The following is a 19870-nucleotide window of genomic DNA, read 5'->3' as shown; positions in this document are numbered from 1 at the left end:
TTGAGTTTATTTATTATAATTAAATTTACTTCTGCTTACTATTTACCAATTTACTGCCACTAGGAAGCCTACATACTAGAAGGTAATCTTTCAAAGACAAAGCAAAAGTTTTTGAAAGAGAACAAAAGCAGGAAAGCTGACACAGGGCTGTGGCAGTCATTTATCATGAATTTATATAATTTTATAGCCTTCAATAAACACAGTGAAATGCATAGCAAAATGTGGATTAACTTTATATCTTGCAATTTAGAAATGAGTAAAATAAAATATGGTAGGAAAAGCCCTTTGTCCAACCTTTTCTTTTTGAGATGATATGATTCCTATCGCACTTTTTAATTTTTTTTGAGTTAATCTTAGACTCACTGAGGACTTTTTGTATCATGAGCAGCACTTATCTCAGAAGTTGAGTTGGAAAGTACTCAAATCAATAGTTTGTGAAACAATGGGCTTCCCTGGTGGTTCAGTGGTAAAAAATGGGCTTCCCTGGTGGTTCAGTGGTAAAAAATCTACCTGCCAATTCGGGAAACACAAGTTTGATCCCTGATCTGGGAAGATCCCACGTGTCGAGGAGCACCTAAGCCTGTGAGCCACAGCTACTGAGCCAGTGTTCTAGAGCCTGAGAGCTGCAACAACTGAAGCCCTCTCACCCTAGAGCCCTCTGAAGCCACCGCAATGAGAAGCCAGGATATAGCAACTGGAGAGTAGCCCCCACTTGCTGCTACTAGAAAAAAAGCCCACAGCAGCGAAGACCAAGCTCAGCTGAAAATAAATAAATAAAACTATTAAAAAATAGATAAAATAGTTTGTGAAATTAAGATAATCAAAGAAAACAGAGGAGAAGGAACGAAAGGAAAGTTCTGTGATTACTCTTGGATGGCTCCACACTTGGCAAGAGTTGGAAAGACCAACCCTCCCTCTCCTTGAAAAAGTGTTGAAACCTGACAGCACTTCCTCACCCAACATCCCTCTTCGGCTCCTTCCCTTATCACCACAGAACCACAGACGGCTAAACCTCACTAGTTGAAAAATGAACACTCAGTTAATCCAGTTGTTGTTTTTTTTTCCACCCACAATCTTCCAAGCCACCAGCCTGATGATTTTTTGGACCAAGGTGCCTGATAATTTGAGAGTTGTGTAGAAAAAAGACAGCCCAGACTAAACCTATTAAAAGGATTAGCAGTTGTTTCCCTATATAGGCAGAAGAAAATAATTTCAGTTCTCAGAAAGCAATTGGAAGGCTAATTTCTCCCTGAAAGAGACAGTCCAGTATTGGATAATAATCACCTGATATTCCCAACAGCATTATTTAACTCAGGATTTCTCAACTTGTGCCATGTAGGCCAGACAATTCTGTGTTGTGGGGGCTGTTCTGGGCACTGTAGGACCTGACCTCTCTCCACTAGAGCCAGCAGCACAACTTCCCCACAGTGACAACCAAAACTATCTCCAGACCTTTAAAGGTCCAGATTGGGTGGTTTGGGGGTGGGGCCGTGGGCACGAAACCGCCTCCAAGGTGAGAACCGCTAAATTTGTGACTATCACCGAATTCTCTTCTTTCTCTGTCACAGCAAACAAATTATGGATGGTTCATTTTAAACATTTTAAAAACTTCTCTTGGACTTCCCTGGAGGTCCAGTGGTTAAGACTCTGCACTTCCATTTCAGGGGGAGTGGGTGTAATCCCTGGTCAGGGAACTAGAGTCCCACATGCCATGTGGCCAAAAAGAGAATGAATAAATTTAATAAATAAAGTAATACACAAAAGTAGCTTTTAAAAAAGCTTTTTCCTTTCTTTCTCAAAGGCATAGTAGATTTCAGAGTAGTACAAAAGACAGACTTTCCACTTTTCCTAGTCTCTGATTCTCATGGTTGCTTCACAGGGATTGGGTGACAATCAAGGACAATAATAAATGGGTGTGCTAAGTTGCTTCAGTCGTGTCCAACTCTTTGCAACCCCATGGACTGTAGCCTGCCAGGCTCCTCTGTCCATGGGATTCTCCAGGCGAGAATACTGAAGTGGGTTGCCATGCCCTTCTCCAGGGGATCTTCCTGACCCAGGGACCGAAGCGGCATCTTTTGGTCTCCTGCATTGGCAGCTGGGTTCTTTACCACTAGCGCCACCTGGAAAGGCCCAGGAACAATAAGTAAAGTGAAGTGAAAGTCGCTCAGTCGTGTCCGACTCTTTGCGACCCCATGGACTATACAGTCCATGGAATTCTCCAGACCAGAATACTGGCGTGGGTAGCTTTTCCCTTCTTCAGGGGATCTTCCCAACCCAGGGATCGAACCCAGATATCTCGCATTGCAGGCAGATTCTTTACCAGTTGAGCCACAAGGGAAGCCCAATAAGAGCTTATACCTAAATGTGTCTTTCTTATCCCAGGCACAGTAACAATGTTAACTGCTGAATTCTCACCACTCCCCTTCTTACAGGTGAGAGATAGAAGCACAGTAGTTGTTTGTTTTCAGTTACAGGGCAGCATAAAACATTTTTAATTTGTGAAAGCATAGCATTTATAAAAATATCACACCTACGGGCGATGAAAACTGGCACGACCATCAGGAACATTCCAGAGCAATGACCAGAGTTACAATCACTATCTTATCGAGACCGTTTCTTGATAAGGAAAATGAAGCATACCTTCTTTGGGTGCAACTGGATGAGAAAACCACATGCTTAGTAGGAAATATTCTTCATTGATTTAATAAATATAAAATATCAAATGTAGCTTCACAGTTGACTGTATATCCTAGAAAAACATCTCAGTCATGTGAAAACCAAGAGTACACAGTGCTCGGCCTTCTTTCAGTGGCTCCTATAGACTAATGGTATGCTTCTCTATCCCCAGCGTAGTCACCCTCGTCTCCCAAGACACCTCAGGAAGCAGCAGGGGTGTCTGGGACCTCCATTCTGATTCACGTAGCACGCACCTTCCTCTCCTTGGGCCAATATTAGGAAGGTAACGTTGCATACATTCACCACCTAACAGATGCCAGCCCAAGGAATAATCAAAGTCTGTAAAAGCAAACCGTGTCTTTTCTCGATGTCTGAACACTGGCATTAATAACAAGGATGGCAGCAGCAACAACGGCCACTTCTACCACGTGTGACCAGCATGCTGCCTGCCAGGCTTTATGTTCATTACCCCTTAACCCTCACAACAGCTCTGTGAGCTGAGTCATATTTCCCCCACTTTACAGATGAGGTTCATAAAGGTAAGTATCCTGCCCAATGTGATAGAAAATACTGACTTGGTATTCAAACCCAGGACCATTCAACTCCAAAGCCTGAGCTATTATCCCATGGTGACAAGCATAGGGAGACAGAAAGAACCCGTCTTAAGAGTAGATTGCCCGTCTACTCTTAAGAACAGAACAAAAAATACTTTCTCCAAAAGAATGGGGAGGGACTTGCCTGGTGGTCCAGTGGCTAAGACTCTTGGCTCCCAATGCATAGGGCCTGGGTTCAATCCCTGGTCAAGACACTAGGTCTTACATGCCACCACTAAGCATTTGCATGGCACAACTAAAGATCCCACATGCTATAACTAAGACCTGGGCAGCCAAATAAATAAATATTAAAAACAAACAAAAAAATAAAAAGAATGGGGAAAGGGTTTGAGATACCCTAGGTTTATATCATTTTACTTTAGAAAGAACGTGTGTGTGCTTAGTCATGTCCAACTCTTTGCAACGCCATGGACTGTAGCCCGCCAGGCTCCTCTGTCCGTGGGATTCCCCAGGCAAGAATACTGGAGTGGATAGCCATTCCCTTCTCCAGGAGGTCTTCCCAATCCAGGGATTGAGCCCAGGTCTCCTGCACTGCAGGCAGATTCTTCTCTATCTGAGCTGCCAGGGAAGCCCCTTGAAAGAATAAAAGTGATGAACTAGCTGTCTGCAGCTGGGCATTGTTTTCTTGTAAAGACTGACCATCCACTGCAGGAGGCTGTGCTGTACGTGAAACGAGAGGAACCATGTCCTCTGATACCACCCGATCATTCTCTGGAGGGACCCAGCTCAAGACCAGTGTGTTCTCCCTCAATCGCAAAAGCAACTCTTAGAGCCTTCTTTTTAATCTTTAACTATAGGCTCATATAAGGAACTTTTTATGGTTACTCAACAGTTAACACCTTACTACACACCGTGTCAAAGTTCTCGAGTTTATCAGTCTTTGCTGGGAAGCCAGAACCTTCCGCTGAGCTGCTGAAGTTAAAAAGCTAGGAGTGATTCTGACCATCTCCTGCTCCCTCATCCAGAGAGCCAGCCTGCTACCTGCTCTACCTGTTCTACCTTCTAGATGCCCATCCCGCCACTTGCACCCCTCTCCTTGCCATAGCCTTAGTGCAGGCCTTCACTATTTCTCACCTGGACCAGTCCTCGCCCACTAATTTCCATTCCTCTAGACTTGCCATCTTCAAAACTACCCTCCAAAATGTAGCCAGAATGGCCCCTCCCAAACACAAATCTGATTTTGCCCCCATCTATCATTTTTTAAAAACTAAAACATAGTTGACTTATAATATTTCAGGTATATAGAAAAGTGATACAGTTATATTCAGTTATATATATATGTGAAAGTGAAGTCGCTCAGTCATGTCCGACTCTTTGCAACCCCACAGACTGTAGCCTACCAGGCTCCTCTGTCCATGTGATTTTCCAGGCAATAGTACTGGAGTGGATTGCCATTTCCTTCTCCAGGGGATCTTCCCAACCCAGGGCTCGAACCTGGGTCTCCCACATTGTAGACAGATGCTTTACTGTCTGAGCCACCAGGGAAGTCATATACATATATATACACATACATATGTATATATATATATATTATTTTTCATATTCCTTTCCAATATAGATTATTACAAGATATTGAATATAGTTCCCTGTACTATATAGTCAGTCCTTGTTGTTTATCTATTTTATATATAGCAGTTTGTATCTGCTAATCCCAAATTCCCAATTCGTCCCTCCCCCTGCCTTTTCCCTTTGGTAAGCATCAATTTGTTTTTTAGGTCTGCCAGTCTGTTTCCATTTTGTATATAAGTTCATTTGCATCATTGTCTTAGATTCCATGCGTAAGTGATATCACACGATATTTATCTTTCTGCTAACTCCACTGTGATTATCTCTAGATCCATCCATGTTGCTGAAAATGACATTATTTCATCTCCCCTGATCTACCTTTTAAATTCCTCATTAGCTTCCCATCACCTTCAGGGTCCTGTTAAAACTTATGAGGGTCCTCGCGTATGTCCTTCAGTCAAAAAACAACAAATACATTCAGACAGCCCACGAGGCACCTTGTGCGAATTAGACAAAGTCCCTGCCAACTCCAGGGGGTGCAGCTTCTCCAAGGAGCAAAGCCCAGGTGGGATTTCAGCCCTGCTCCCACCCCATCTCTGTCCACCCCTTTTGTGGGTCACAAGTGCACGATCAGCCGTGCAGCCCTGACATAAGGGTCTTTTCAAGCACCTCTTAGTTTACTTTGTTTAGAACACCTCTACCTACTAAATCTCTCTACCTACCTCCTGTTTGCCATTCTGATAATCAAGACAATTATCCTTTTCCAAGAAGCGTTCACCTATCCTATGCGACCAGGATAACTTTGTCCTAGTGTGCCTGTGATAGACTTTCCTATCCATTTCCTCCAGTAGACGCTGCATTCTATGAAGCCAGAACCCTATCTTTCAGATCTCTGTGCCTAGAAAGCCTAGCACAGTGCCTGGGAGACTGCAGACCAAGAGCTGCCAAATGTCACATGAACAATGCCTCTTATTTTCTTAGTCTTGTCACCGAGTAAGACCCTCAGCAATTTGGAGATTAGGCTACAGGGGGAGTCTGCTTCCTCAGATTACATAATCCCTACTCAAATAACCAGAAGCCAGACCTCATTTAGCAATCATTTCATTAACCTATGATTAAGAAGAATCTTAGATTTCAACTTCCTGTCCTCTCTGTGGAGTAAACTAATACATCTGTCTTTCACTATTATGTCTTTTACTGGATTCTCCACCATCATTATCATATCCACTTCCCAGACTTTGGGCTCCTCTGGTGGCTCAGATGGTAAAGAATCTGCCTGCAATGCGGGAGACCTGAGTTCGATTCCTAGGTTGGGAAGATCCCCTGGAGAGGGGAACGGCAACCCACTTCAGTATTCTTGCCTGGAAAACCCCAAGGACAGAGGAGCCTGGAGGGCTACAGTCCATAGGGTCACAAAAAGTCGGACACAACTGAGCAACTTTTCACTTCACTCCACTCCCAGACTTAACAAGAGCCATCCAGCTGGATGGCAGGTGGGTGTGCTGGAGGGTAGGGGAATTGGAATTAGTGGTACTTTCTACTTTCTCTAGTGTTTGGATGTTTTTGGAATAAAAGTGAGTGAAAATAAATACTAAAAATTAAATAAAGAGGGGCTTCCCTGGTAGTCCAGCAGTTGGGACTCCAAGTTTCCACTGCAGGCAGCGTAGGTTCTATCCCTGTTAGGGAACTAGAATCCCACCTGAGGGCGGGTCAGAGGGCAAAAAAATGAAAAGAATCCCACGTGCCACATGATATGGTCAAAAAATAAAAAATAGTTAGCCATGTTCACTGAACCACAGGCTCAGATTCATGTATTTCCGCCTTTCTTGGGATCTTCTCCACGGGTCCTGTATGGCTCTCCCATTTGGCCTGTCCTTCAGGCCAGGCTGACTTCATGCATGACTCTGCTCAGTTCTCCTGCTCACACCCTCCTCAAACCGCTCATATATCCCTTCCTGACACAAGTCCAGAATTCTCTTCTCTATTCAAGCCAGACCACAGGAAGCAGAACCTGGAGACTTAAAATGTCTGTCAAAAGTACTTGTATATCTGAAATCTAGCTATTCTATTTGTGAAAAATGTATTTCAATAGGGTGCGAGCCATTTTAAGAAGGACCGGGCAGATACCACACAGTTCTGCTCCGAGGTGTTATTATATTCCTGCTCACAACTTCTCTAAGGGAGCATGGCCCTGCCCAAGCCCCTGCTGCAGGTGTGAGGCCGGACCAGCTCTTCCTTGGCCATAAGCAGAGCCATTCATGTTGTTGCCCATGGAAGATGGACCCAGGGCCCAGGGCATGAGTTAGAAAGGTGATGAAAGCTGGAGAGCTGGAGGATATGTGGCCCATGGCTGCGTGGTGAGCGAGCACCACACACGAGCGGACATGGGAGGACAGACACCCGGAAGTTGGGGGAAATGCTTGGTGGACTTGGTGGTTGTCATTGCAAGTGACACTGAACCTACAGAGAAATTTAAGCAAAAATGGGAATTTCTCGGGAAGGTCAAGGAGGGAGACAGTCCCAGGAATTGTAACTATTTTCAGGTTCTTCCTTATGCTCATCTTTTTGGATGTGTGTATATCTGTGTGTCTGTCTGTCTGTCTCAATTTCAATGTTTTTCTCTTTCTCTTTTTCATATATATACTTTTCTCTACACTAAATAGGACTCTTCTTCAGTGTGTTTGTGTGTGTGTGCTAGGAGGGTGGATATGGATGCAGAAAGTAAGCATGCAGCAGAGAACTTCAGTTTTACTTCATCCCATATCAGTCCAGTCACTCAGTGTATCCAACTCTGTGACCCCATGGACTGAAGCACTCCAGGCTTCCCTGTCCATCACCTACTCAAACTCATGTCCATACAGTTGGTGATGCCATCCAACCATCTCATCCTCTGTCATCCCCTTCTCCTCCTGTGTTCAATCTTTCCCAGCATCATGGTCTTTTCCAATGAGTCAGTTCTTCACATCAGGTGGACAAAGTTTCAGCTTCAGCATCAGTCCTTCCAATGAATATTCAGGACTGATTCCCTTTAGGATGGACTGGTTGGATCTCCTTGCAGTCCAAGGGACTCTCAAGAGTCTTCTCCAACACCACAGTTCAAAAGCATCAATTCTTCAGCGCTCAGCTGTCTTCACAGTCCGACTCTCACATCCATACATTACTACTGGAAAAGCCATAGCCCTGACTAGACAGACTTTTGTTGGCAAAGTAATGTCTCTTATTTTTAATATGCTGTCTAGGTTGGTCATAGCTTTTCTTCCAAGGAGAAGTGTCTTTTAATTTTATGGCTGCAGTCACCATCTGCAGAGATTTTGGAGCCCAAAAAGATAGAGTCTGTCACTGTTTCTATTGTTTTTCCATCCATTTGCCATGAAGTAATGAGACCAGATGCCATGATTTTAGTTTTCTGAATGCTGAGTTTTAAGCCAACTTTTTCACTCTCCACTTTCACTTTCCTCCAGAGGTTCTTTAGTTCTTTGCTTTCTGCCATAAGGGTGGTGTCATCTGCATATCTGAGGTTATTGATATTTCTCCCTGCAGTCTTGAATCCAGCTTGTGCTTCATCAAGCCTGGCATTTCGCATGGTGTACTCTGCATATAAGTTAAATAAGCAGGATGACAATATACAGCCTTGATGTACTCCTTTCCCAATTTGGAACCAGTCCATTGTTCCACGTTGCTTCTTGACCTATATTCAGATTTCTCCACAGGCAGGTCAAGTGGTCTGGTATTCCCATCTCTTTAAGAATTTTCCAGTTTGTTGTGATCCACACAGTCAAAGGCTTTGGCGTAGTCAATGAAGCAGAAGTAGATGTTTTTCAAATTAGCCACTTCAAGAAAGAGAAAGCTCTGCCTTCTCTTAGATTCTGTATAAAATCTCAGGGAAGATTCTGAGCTGCTGGGCTTGGATACACTCTTATCTAAGACAGGTCTTTATGACTGTTTATTTAATGGTCATGATCCCCTTATTCCTCACAAACATAATTCTGATCCTATGCTCAGAAAGCTGGATGCTTCCACATCCCCAAGAAGTAAATCTTTCTTCATCAGGACTTCCCTGGAGGTCCAGTGGTTAAGACTTTGCGTTCTAATGCAGGTGGTGTAACTTTGATCCCTCGTCAGGGAGCTAGGATCCCACATGCCTCGGGGCCAAAGAACCAAAACATAAAACAGAAGCAATATTGCAACAAATTCAATAAAGACTTTAAAAAGTTTATTTTTAAAAAATCATTCTTTATCTACATTCATCATGGTACTCTGACTCCCACGTCAGGACTACTCTAGCAAATCAGCTCTGACCCAAAGGAAAGCTTGTAGGAAAGTTTTGGGGAAGATGTTCCTCAGTTTTGCTAAAATACACCAAACTGGGACTCCTTCCTGCCTTTGGACAACGTTATGCAAAGACATGATGCCTGGAGTCACAGCAGCCATCTTGTAATCATGAGGGATGAACCTGAAGATTAAAATCATCATGCAAAGGACGGTAGAATGGAAACAGGTAGAGCTGGAACCTTGATGACATCCTATGCCATTCAGTTAACCCTGGAACCATATCCATTAGGAAGCCCATCTAAAAGGAGAATAATGGAACTAATGTTCAAAGTCAACTGAAATGAGGGACTATATAGTCCAAGGAGAAAGTGAAGAGCTGCCTACTTGCTGAATCATAATAAAGGCTGGTGGTCACACATCTTACTATGTGTCAGGCAGTGTTCTAAGTGCTTTATATGTATTACTTTATTTAATCTATGCAACAACCCAACAAAATATCAATAGATACTTTAATTATTCTCTACTTTTAAGATTGGTAAAACAAGGCTCAGAACCATTGAGGAATTTGTCCAACATCACAAATCCAGCAATGCCAAGGTGGGAAAATCACTGAGACTCTCAACTCCTCCACACTTAATCATCACATTAAACTTGGAAGTGTTCCTGGTTTGCTGCGACTGGATTCCTCAAGCTTCACTGCTACCCTTCAAAAAAACATCTTTTTATTTGAGTTGGTCTGAGTGTGTTTACCCTTACTGCACCCAAATGTTCCCCCAGGCACCAGCACTGGCCAAACTGGGGCTTCCTTTCTCTGCCCCTTAATAACTCTGTGAGTCTCAGGGTCCATTCGTTAAATGTACCGTTAAATGGTGGTGGTGGTTTAGTTCCTAAGTTGTGTCCGAGTCTTGAGACACCATGGACTTTAGCTTGCCAGGCTTCTCTGTCCATGGGACTTCCCAGGCAAGAATACTGGAGTGGGTTACCATTTCCTTCTCCAGGGTATCTTCCCAACTCATGGATTGAATCCACATCTGCATTGGCAAGAAGATTCTTTACAGACTGAGCCACCAGGGAAGTCCCCCACGTGTTAAATGTTTTAAAATGTTCAGTATCCAAATCCCCACTTTAAAAATCCTGACTTAGTGGGATTTATGGTTCCCTGATTTGCTCCTTCCCTAATTGTCATGTGGCCAATATTAGTTTAAGGTCTTTTAGGGGTACTGTTTCTAGTGTGATAGGACTTATTAATTAAAATATTAATGAGACTTAACAAAAGATGAAGCTGTTGACACTGCCTTATTATATCCTCACCTCTAATTTTATCTGTTTGTAACTTTTCAAAGTTTTTGCATTAAGTGGCATCCTGCATTCACATACATCTCTGTGCCTCTGTGAGATTAAGAAGGCATTTCTATGGCCCTACTATTTATTCAAGTCACACCCTCATTCCCTCACTTATTCAACAAATATTTGAGTATCCGCCATGCCCCAGGCACTATTCTAGGCACAGGTATCAACAGTTTTGTTCTCTGCCCTCATAGAGGGCAATAAAGTGTAATGATATGCCAGATCTTTTTTTTTTCCCCCTCTAAATCAACAGGAGTGCTACCACAAATGAAAAAGGTTCATAGGACTAGATAAAGCAGTTGTGGGGCACATTCAAATAGGATTTAAGGGTGCAGGTCCTGCTGGCTGACTGCCTGGGTTCAAACTCTCTCCCTCAATTGCTCTCTCACCATATGACCTTGAATAGTTTCTGAACTGGTATCACAATTGTTTAATAACTTGATAAATGGGGATTAAAATTGTAGCTTTGTCCATAGGCTTTTTAGGAGTGCATGTTTATCAGTTATTTAAAATATAAATTCATACAAGTATTTGTTCAAAAGGAAAAGCAAGCTATAGTCTATTCCTACCCGCTGATCATGACTAAGCAACTCTGCATCAAGTAGCAGTGATATGACAACACCCTGATATTTGAATCTGTAAACGGGAGCACAGGACTGCTGATATTGGGAGAATAGGGGCTTCAGGCACCCGGACCAGCGTCACCACTGCAAGACCAGGGTCACCACTGCAGGAAAATGACCCATCTGACCCCTAAGTCGAACAGAGGTTCCACAATCATCTATTTCTTGCTCTCAGAATCCTTAAGATGTCGGTTAAAGAAAATTTACAGTGACTTTCCCTGCAGAATTTAGTTTTCAATAAGCATATCTTGAAAGAAAGCAGAATCACAAACTTGGAAGAGAACTTAAGAAACCAAGCTGCCATCCAAATGCTTGAGAACCCCTCTGCCCACTGGTTACCCAGCCTCCACTGGAATGTTCCCACTGCCGAGGGTACACATTTTTAGCCTCTTCCTTTACCCATCATCTCTAGTTACCATCAAGAATTTCCTTTTATTGTCCCCAAAACCACTTTTCCTGATTCTGGAGCAAGGATAAGATAACCCGGATTCTAAATGATGGCCTTCAAATGCTTGGAGAAGAAGATTCCCTCTCTTCTAGTTTCTGAGCTAGTCACTACTTGACCTGAGTTCCTACCAAAACCCTTCAAAAGTTCAAAGGAGGAGACACAGAGGTGTGTCCAAGAAGATAATTTTGAAAGAGGGTTCTCAAAGCAGCCAGGAAAACCAGTCTTGCTTCTAGGCTCAGAGGAGAAGGAAAAGACATGAATTCCTTGTTTTAATTACATCTGCACTAAATTCCTCCCCATGTGGGATCCTGTGGCCTGAAGGAGGGATCCATATCAAAACTCAAACATGAGTACATTGCGAGAGCATGTGAATTCAGTGGATTACAACAGGATTTTTGTAGCTGAAACTTAAACCAAATGTATCCAAAGACACCTAACCCTAGACAGTATGAACTTAGTGTTTTCCTAAGAGAGATAATGCTATAGTTTAAACAGGCTAGTTTTTAAAAAGTAAGCCCTCATATGTTTGAAGATATAGAATTGGGACCCTTTTAGATAATAAAATCGGACAGCTAAGGGGCTGAGTGTGGGAGTTTAATTCTCATAATGATGATCAGCTTTAATCAGAACAACACTCTCTTCTATATGCTCACATTATCCTATCTTTAAATCCTAGGTGGTGGTAATAATAAACAAAGGAACAATGGCTAACATTTATAGAAGAATTTTTATATGGTAGGCACTTAACGCTTCAAACAACTTATTTCATTTAAACCCTGTGACAGCTCTGTGAAGTAAGTCCTCGTAGGGTTCACTCAGAGAAAAAGTCAAATGCTTTGTGGTGGTACAGAGGGCCCTGATCTTTGCCACCACTGCACTCATCTGGTTATTCCTTTCACATGCCATCTATACTGCCCCCAGGGCCTTTGCACTTACTGTTCTCTCGGTTTCTATCTTCTTCCCCAGCTCATCCCCAGGCTTAGGTTCTCACCTTCTTCATGTCTTATGTCGTCTTCCTTCATCACCTTCCTCGTAGGCCTTCCCTCACCACCCTTCAGAAAATGACAATATCGCTTCTGCTTATATTCCCTGCTTTAGGTTTTTCCATAGCAGTTATTTTATAACCTAGTTATTTAGGGGTTTGTCTGTCTTGACCAGAATGTATGCAAGGATTTTTGTCTACTTTTGTTCACAACCCTAAACCCCCAGCATGTGGAACACAGCTGGCATGCGGTAGACACTGCATAAATACTTACTGGTTAAATTTTATACATGAGGCAATCAGTACAGAAAGGGTAAGGGGTCATGCTTTTCATAGAAAGACTAAGTTAAACTCAGAGTATACATCCTTTCCCCAAGAGTTGGTCACATTATTTTTGACCATCAGGGCAATATGTTAGATCTGAATAATACTTCCAAACAATACTAGCAATCAAAAATGTAAAGAAGTACTCCACATGTGTACTATATTCATGAGTTCTATATGTGTAGGAAAAATCACTTGTCAGAATATTTTTTGACTCTACAGGAAATATTTTATCTGACAAGATTTGAGGATATATATATTTATATCCTCTTCAGGTTTTTAAATGAAAATATAAATACTTAAGACATATTAGTCACCGAAGCCGTCTCTCTTTCAAATACCCTGGATCAGCCAGGGCTGGACCTCGGCAGTGGAATATAGAAAAATGATATAGATGATCTTATTTACAAAGCAGAAATAGAGACACAGATGTAAAGAAAATATGGCTACCAAATGGAAAAGGGATAGGGTGGAATGAATTGGGAGATTGGGATGGACATAGATACACTACTGATTTTATGGATAAAATAGATAACTAATGAGAACCTCATGTGAAGAGTTGACTCATTGGAAAAGACTCTGATGCTGGGAGGGATTGGGGGCAGGAGGAAAAGGGGACGACAGAGGATGAGATGGCTGGGTGGCATCACCGACTCGATGGACATGCGTTTGAGTGAACTCTGGGAGTTGGTGATGGACAGGGAGTCCTGGCGTGCTGTGATTCATAGGGTCGCAAAGAATCGGACACGACTGAGCAACTAAACTGAACTGAACTGAATGAGAACCTACTGTAGAGCACAGGGAATTCTCCTCGGTGCTCTGTAGTGACCTAAATGGGAAATAAATTAAAAAAGAGGGGACACATGTACACATATAGCTGATTCACTTTGCTGTACAGTAGAAACTAACACAACATTGTAAAGCGAGTATATTCCAATAAAAATTAAGAAAAGAAAATATAAATGCTTAAATATATAAAGATTTGAAAATGTATATATATATTCATTCTCATGAAAACATTTTCCCAGAGTTGTACAACCGCAAGAATGACAGCTTATTATAGATGCCATTCATTCGGGGATCATTTCCCGAGTTCCTTTTATGTGATTATATTTAACCTTCCTAATAATGCAGAAATCCAATTTGCAGATGAGGAACTATGCTCTAACAGGTTGTGCACCTTCCTAAAATAGCCCAGTATGGGGTAGAATTTAGAATGGGATATAATTCTTTTGTCTCCATCTAGAACGCCCACTCCTGCACTCACAGCTGCTGGTTAGGCTTCAGGTATTTAACATTTTACAGGCGCTTCTATCCTGAGGAAGGAACTCAGTTACTATAAATGGCTAACGAGAGCCCACCAACTGAAAAACTAAAAGCGATATATATTACTTTCCTCTCTCTTTTCCCAAAGTCTACTCTTACACAGATTTTTAGAGACTTCTAGTGGAGCCCCTACATTGTCACAGTAAAAGTAGGGTCTTTGTCTGAAGTTCATTTCACTCACTAAACATCCAGTTTTATAAAGCTCACATTATTACAGAGGGGAAAAAATGCAGCTGCTGACAGGATCGCTAAGAGCAACAAATACCAGGAAAATCTCAAAAGTCTGACCACTTTTTTTTTTCTTAACCAGAGTTTTGCCAATGATTTCGCCACAGCTTTGAAAGCTTGTTTTCACCTCTACCCTTTTCCAAAAGAGAATTCCACCCCAGGGGAGAGAAAAAAATTAAGACCTCAAACCAAGTACAAATTGCTCATTTAAAAAACAGGAATTAAGAATGTGGGGGCTTTTCTTCCTTAAAAGCTCATCACTCTGTAGAAAGAATTCAAACTCTGTCTTTCTGAGCAGTGGAGCCAGTTTTTGGGTTTTGTGTTAGTTAATTTTAATTAAAAAAAAGAGGGCGGGGGGCACCATTCTTGAGAAGCTGTTGCTATGAGACTTCCTGGGCCTCAACAGATGGCCACAGAGCAGTTCTCAGCCCCAGCTCCGGGCTCTGAAGCCCTCCACTCAGGCATACCATTAACATTCCTGAAATACTTTCGGAGGCAAATGCGGGCCAGCCGCCTTCAGACTGGCTCACCCGCAGCTCCTGGGCCGGCCTCCCTGGCCACTGGGCCTGGGCTGAGATTTGTTATAAATGAATGATCAGGCCTCTCTAGGAAAAGGCCACAGCACAGATGCTGCCGTCAGTGGATGCTTTGGACAAACTTTACTCACACACCCCTGGAGGTTTTGAGTCCTTCAGGTGAGCAGGTGGGTGCACATGAGTATGCAGACATTCAAACATATGTGCACGCACACACACACATATGCACAGGCAGCTCACTCCACACCCAATTCAGTTCATTGTTGGGAAGCCTCTGACCCCTCCGCATCATAGTGGTCCAGTTGAGAGCAGCAGAGTTTTGGACTGAAGCCTTTTTAGTCTCCAGAGTTGCTGAGGAAGAGGCTTAAGCATTCCTGATTTCTCCTCCGACAGAAAGGAAGGGAGAAAAGCAAAGCGGGGCGGATTCTACGTTCACACTAACTTCTTGGTGCTGCTGGACAAACCATTCTCCATCATCACTTTTCTTGCTCTTCCAAACTGGGATGATGATACTGACCTACATGCATCAGAGACAGGAACTGATGAACCTGATTAATAAACAACTGTGAAATCACTGCATTAGTATCAGTGAATAAATATCATACGACCAGCCTCCGGTGCTGCCAGGGAAGAAGATAAGGAAGGAACTTAGAGATGGCACTTCAGGCTCTAATCGTAGGGGCCGCCGCCCCTGGAGGGCTGGTATGGATTACCGACCACAGGTTTTGGTGGAAAAGGTCTCCCAGTACCCGCATGGGTCACTAAGGAGCTTTGGAACTTGGAAAAAAACAAGTGATTCTCAACAGTCACAGCTTTTCAGGGTGGGGCTCATTTAAATTCCATCTCCTGAGTTGTCGCCACAAAACCAGGTCTGGAGTGTACAAGCAAAGTCCTACCGAAGTGTCTGATGCCAGTGTCACTGGATCACTTGACGGGACATCAGAGCCATCCCACCAGTTTCATTTCACAGACGTTCGTTAAGAGCGATCTCCCTATGATATCAGATGACAGGCCACAAACACCGCACCGCCACCATCATCTGACGTTCATTTTTAAATCCAATCTGTGCAACTAGGAACAAAACGACTTGAGATTGCTTAGGTTCCCACCTTCCAAAATCACCCATCTGTTCTGACCTAAAGCTTTCCTCTCATCTCCAAGTTGTGAACATTAGGATTGCTGGAAACAATTTAAAAACACAAAACAAAACATGCCTTTTAGAAGCTCAGCCTAACAGGAAGTGCACCTCTTTCCTATTAACCAGGGATGTTTTCATGAAGCCATCTATAGTGAGGTGGAGATGAGGACTTTTTCCATTTGTCTAGGGCTATGGTGAACTCCGGGAGTTGGTGATGGACAGGGAGGCCTGGCGTGCTGCGATTCATAGGGTTGCAAAGAGTCGGACACGATTGAGCGACTGAACTGAACTGAACTGATGGAAGCCCATCCAGCAAAGGGAAGTCTGGCCCAGTTGTTCAGATTCTGAGCTCATAGTGCCCTTCATCCTCACCCGCCCCAGTCAGAAAAGCCTGGGGTAAAGGCTGGAATCTGGGACTCTTTTGAAGAAGGAGAGGAGAGACAGAGGTGAGGGGAGGGCAGAGTCTGACTTGGACGGTTTCATTTGCATAGCTGACCCTTTCTTGAGCAGAGCCACTGGGGCACACGCAGTGTGTCTGGCAGGCAACAATACTGTGCCTCATTGTGTGTCCTCCAGAACACTAGAGGGGTCCATGCTCATGGCCCCTGTGGACGAAGGAGCCTGGCAGTCATTCCACAGCTCCTGAAAGGAGACACTGGGGAAAAAAATAAATATAAGATACTTAATCCCCTGTCCCAATCTAACTCTAACAATGCTGTTCTTGGGATGAAATATGTGTGTGTGTGTGTGTGTGTTAGTTATTAACCATTGTGTTAAATTAGACATTCAGGGGTCCCCTTATACTCTGTAGATAGGTACAGGGTTTTCTACACTAATATGAAATATGCGGGTTTTGTGACTTTACTTCCTTTTTAATTAGAGCAGGTCAGGAAGCAACAGTTAGAACTGGATATGGAACAACAGACTGGTTCCAAATAGGAAAAGGAGTACGTCAAGGCTGTATATTGTCACCCTGCTTATTTAACTTATATGCAGAGTACATCATGAGAAACACTGGGCTAGAGGAAGCACAAGCTGGAATCAAGAGTGCCGAGAGAAATATCAATAACCTCAGATATGCAGATGACACCACCTTTATGGCAGAAAGTGAAGAAGAATTAAAGAGCCTCTTGATGAAAGTAAAAGAGGAGAGTGAAAAAGTTGGCTTTAAAGCTCAACATTCAGAAAACTAAGATCATGGCATCCAGTCCCATCACTTAATGGCAAATAGATGAGTAAACAGTGGAAACAGTGGCTGATTTTATTTTTCTGGGCTCCAAAATCACTGCAGATGGTGACTGCAGCCATGAAATTAAAAGATGCTTACTCCTTGGAAGGAAAGTTATGACCAATCTAGATAGCATATTAAAAAGCAGAGACATTACTTTGCCAACAAAGGTCCATCTAGTCAAGGCTATGGTTTTTCCAGTGGTCATGTATGGATATGAGAGTTGGACTGTGAAGAAAGCTGAGCGCTGAAGAATTGATGCTTTTGAACTGCGGTGTTGGAGAAGACTCTTGAGAGTCCCTTGGACTGCTGGGAAATCCAACCAGTCCACCCTAAGGGAGATCAGTCCTGGGTGTTCATTGGAAGGACTGATGTTGAAGCTGAAACTCCAATACTTTTGCCACCTGATGCGAAGAGTTGACTCATTTGAAAAGACCCTGATGCTGGGAAAGATTGAGGGCAGGAGGAGAAGGGGATGACAGAGGATGAGATGGTTGGATGGCATCACTGACTCGATGGACATGGATTTGGGTGGACTCCGAGAGTTGGTGATGGACAGGGAGGCCTGACGTGCTGCAGTTCATGGGGTCGCAAAGAGTCGGACACGACTGAACGAGTGAACTGACTGACTGAGAGGTTTTGAAATTAGCTCTCTCTTCCTTTCTGTTTCTTTTTATGACTCTGAGGTTATTATGGACAGTGAAAATTTTTAAGATAGTGATTAGGGTTGAAATGGTATTTATCCCTCCCTATACAGCAATGACTTATCCTTAAACCAGGAAACCAACTTTGATTTATACATTCTCTAGTTTGTAATTCATAGGTGAAGGTAGCATTTTGAACTTGAACTCAATGCTAAATATTCAGTATTTATTTAACTTTCCACATTTACTTGTCCTTTAATCCCTTCAATATTTATAATTCACTTAATATCTACCTACCAACTGATCTGATTTTTCAATCATCAGCAACCATCTGTACTATGGGGCACATACATTATATTTTAAATGATTCTGTAGACTTGCATGATGATCACATTTCAACCCATGGGCAATGTCATTTCTGATGCTTCTATTCATCAGAGCAGCATTTTTAGTATTTATATTTAGTATTACAAATACACTGATCTTATTACAGGAAAATGTCTTTATAAAGAATAGTTAGCTAACAGCTGAGAAAGATGGAGACTTCCGACTGCCTATAAATAATGAAAGAAAAAAAACATATTTCAGGATGATTAACATAGATCTTGAGTACATGGTTTCTGAATGTTTATCGCCTTGCTTTTCACCACCTCTGTCTGTTCTATTCCTGTTTACTGGTTAAATGGAATCATTTAGAAGTGGGGAACAGCTTCCTCCTATCTTTGAAATTAATATGGTGGGGAAAGTAGCCTCAGAACCTCTTTGGATTTATAAATGGATCTTCACCCATATACAGAAAGTTTTCATTAAAAAAAAATAAAATTTTTCTTCCTTATCACAACAAGCAGGCAAGGGTGTAAGCGTTTGTCCACACCACTAGTCGTTTTACGAACCTTGGGTTACTAAACCCTATACAATAAGAGTATGCTGACACCAATCCAAGAGGAAGACAGGATGGCCCCGAAGTATCTGTCGATCAACATAAATGTACATAAAATGAAGTCATAGCAGAGCTTAAGCTTAATCAGAATCATGGCTTAATATTCCAAAGCATCTCACTGTGACTCAAAGTTAAGTCCTTCTGTCTAGAATTTGACTTTCTCTGGAAAATAAAGGTGAGGGGAAGTGAGCCAAGCAGTACAATCAAACCCCATGCTGGAGTGAAAGTCACTAACTCCTCCGTGCTGAGCAAGCCTTAAAAAGAAAAACCGCTTTCCTATCACAAGAGGAAAAAGTTAAAGACAGCTTTAAAAAGAAGTGGGAATGAGAATTAAATGATAGCTCCTAGGATTGCACGGTTGGGAGGAGCCTATGGCACAAGCATATACATTTGTTGGCCTTGATGAAAAGTTACTTTATTCTACCATCACTGGAGCGCCTCATCAAATAGGAAGGAGTGCACAGTGAGGTGCCAGCTGCCTGCAAGGGTGACAGTGGTTTGTCAAGTACCCACCCCCTCACCATGAACATCTTTATTTCTGCCTTGGTATCATTTTGCCAGCACATCTGACACTCAAATCACTTACAAATTTCACCATAAGAGCCTAAACTGAAACAACTCCCCAGACCTTCTTTAGTTTACCTGCCCGATACAAGCATTTATGTCGAATTAAATGGAGAAATCCGGTCGAGAAATACCTGGTTTAAAAAGGACTTACCTTAAGGAAGTCTAAGCCGGCATTTCCACTGTCCTTGATTATCTGTTGGACATCTTCGTCCAGCATGACACGGGGCCAAGCCGGCGGCCCGAGGGGGCTCAGGGGCCGCGGGGAGGTAACGTAGAGGCACGAATCCGGCCCGGAAAGAATCCCAGGGAAGCAGCTCCGGGAAGGCTAAGGCGAGAGCTAAGACACAGGTGTCAGACACCACCCAGGCACCTCCGCTGGGAACCTGCAATCAGGCGGCTGCCCTGATTAGCCAAGTACAAAAGGCAGTTCGGATTACTGCCCTCCTCCCAGCCAATCGCCGGCCTGCCTGC

General features: G+C 42.9%; 1 protein-coding gene across 3 annotated transcripts in view; it reads right to left on the bottom strand.

Moving 5' to 3' along the window:
* Window positions 1–19870, bottom strand: part of SHROOM3 (shroom family member 3) — a 329202-nt gene that overhangs the window by 160588 nt on the left and 148744 nt on the right. The window contains exon 1 of one of the 3 annotated variants that reach the window (XM_061420519.1): window positions 19551–19728. The exons of the other annotated variants lie outside the window; for them this stretch is intronic. The gene's annotated coding sequence lies outside the window, so the exon portion shown is untranslated. Of the gene's footprint in view, window positions 1–19550; window positions 19729–19870 lie in introns of those variants that run through there. 3 annotated transcript variants of the gene reach the window in all.

The sequence above is a fragment of the Bos javanicus genome, chromosome 6 (assembly GCF_032452875.1).
Source record: "Bos javanicus breed banteng chromosome 6, ARS-OSU_banteng_1.0, whole genome shotgun sequence".
Taxonomy (NCBI): Eukaryota; Metazoa; Chordata; class Mammalia; order Artiodactyla; family Bovidae; genus Bos; species Bos javanicus.
Note: the sequence above shows the minus strand (reverse complement) of the source record. Positions and strands in the feature narration are given on the sequence as shown.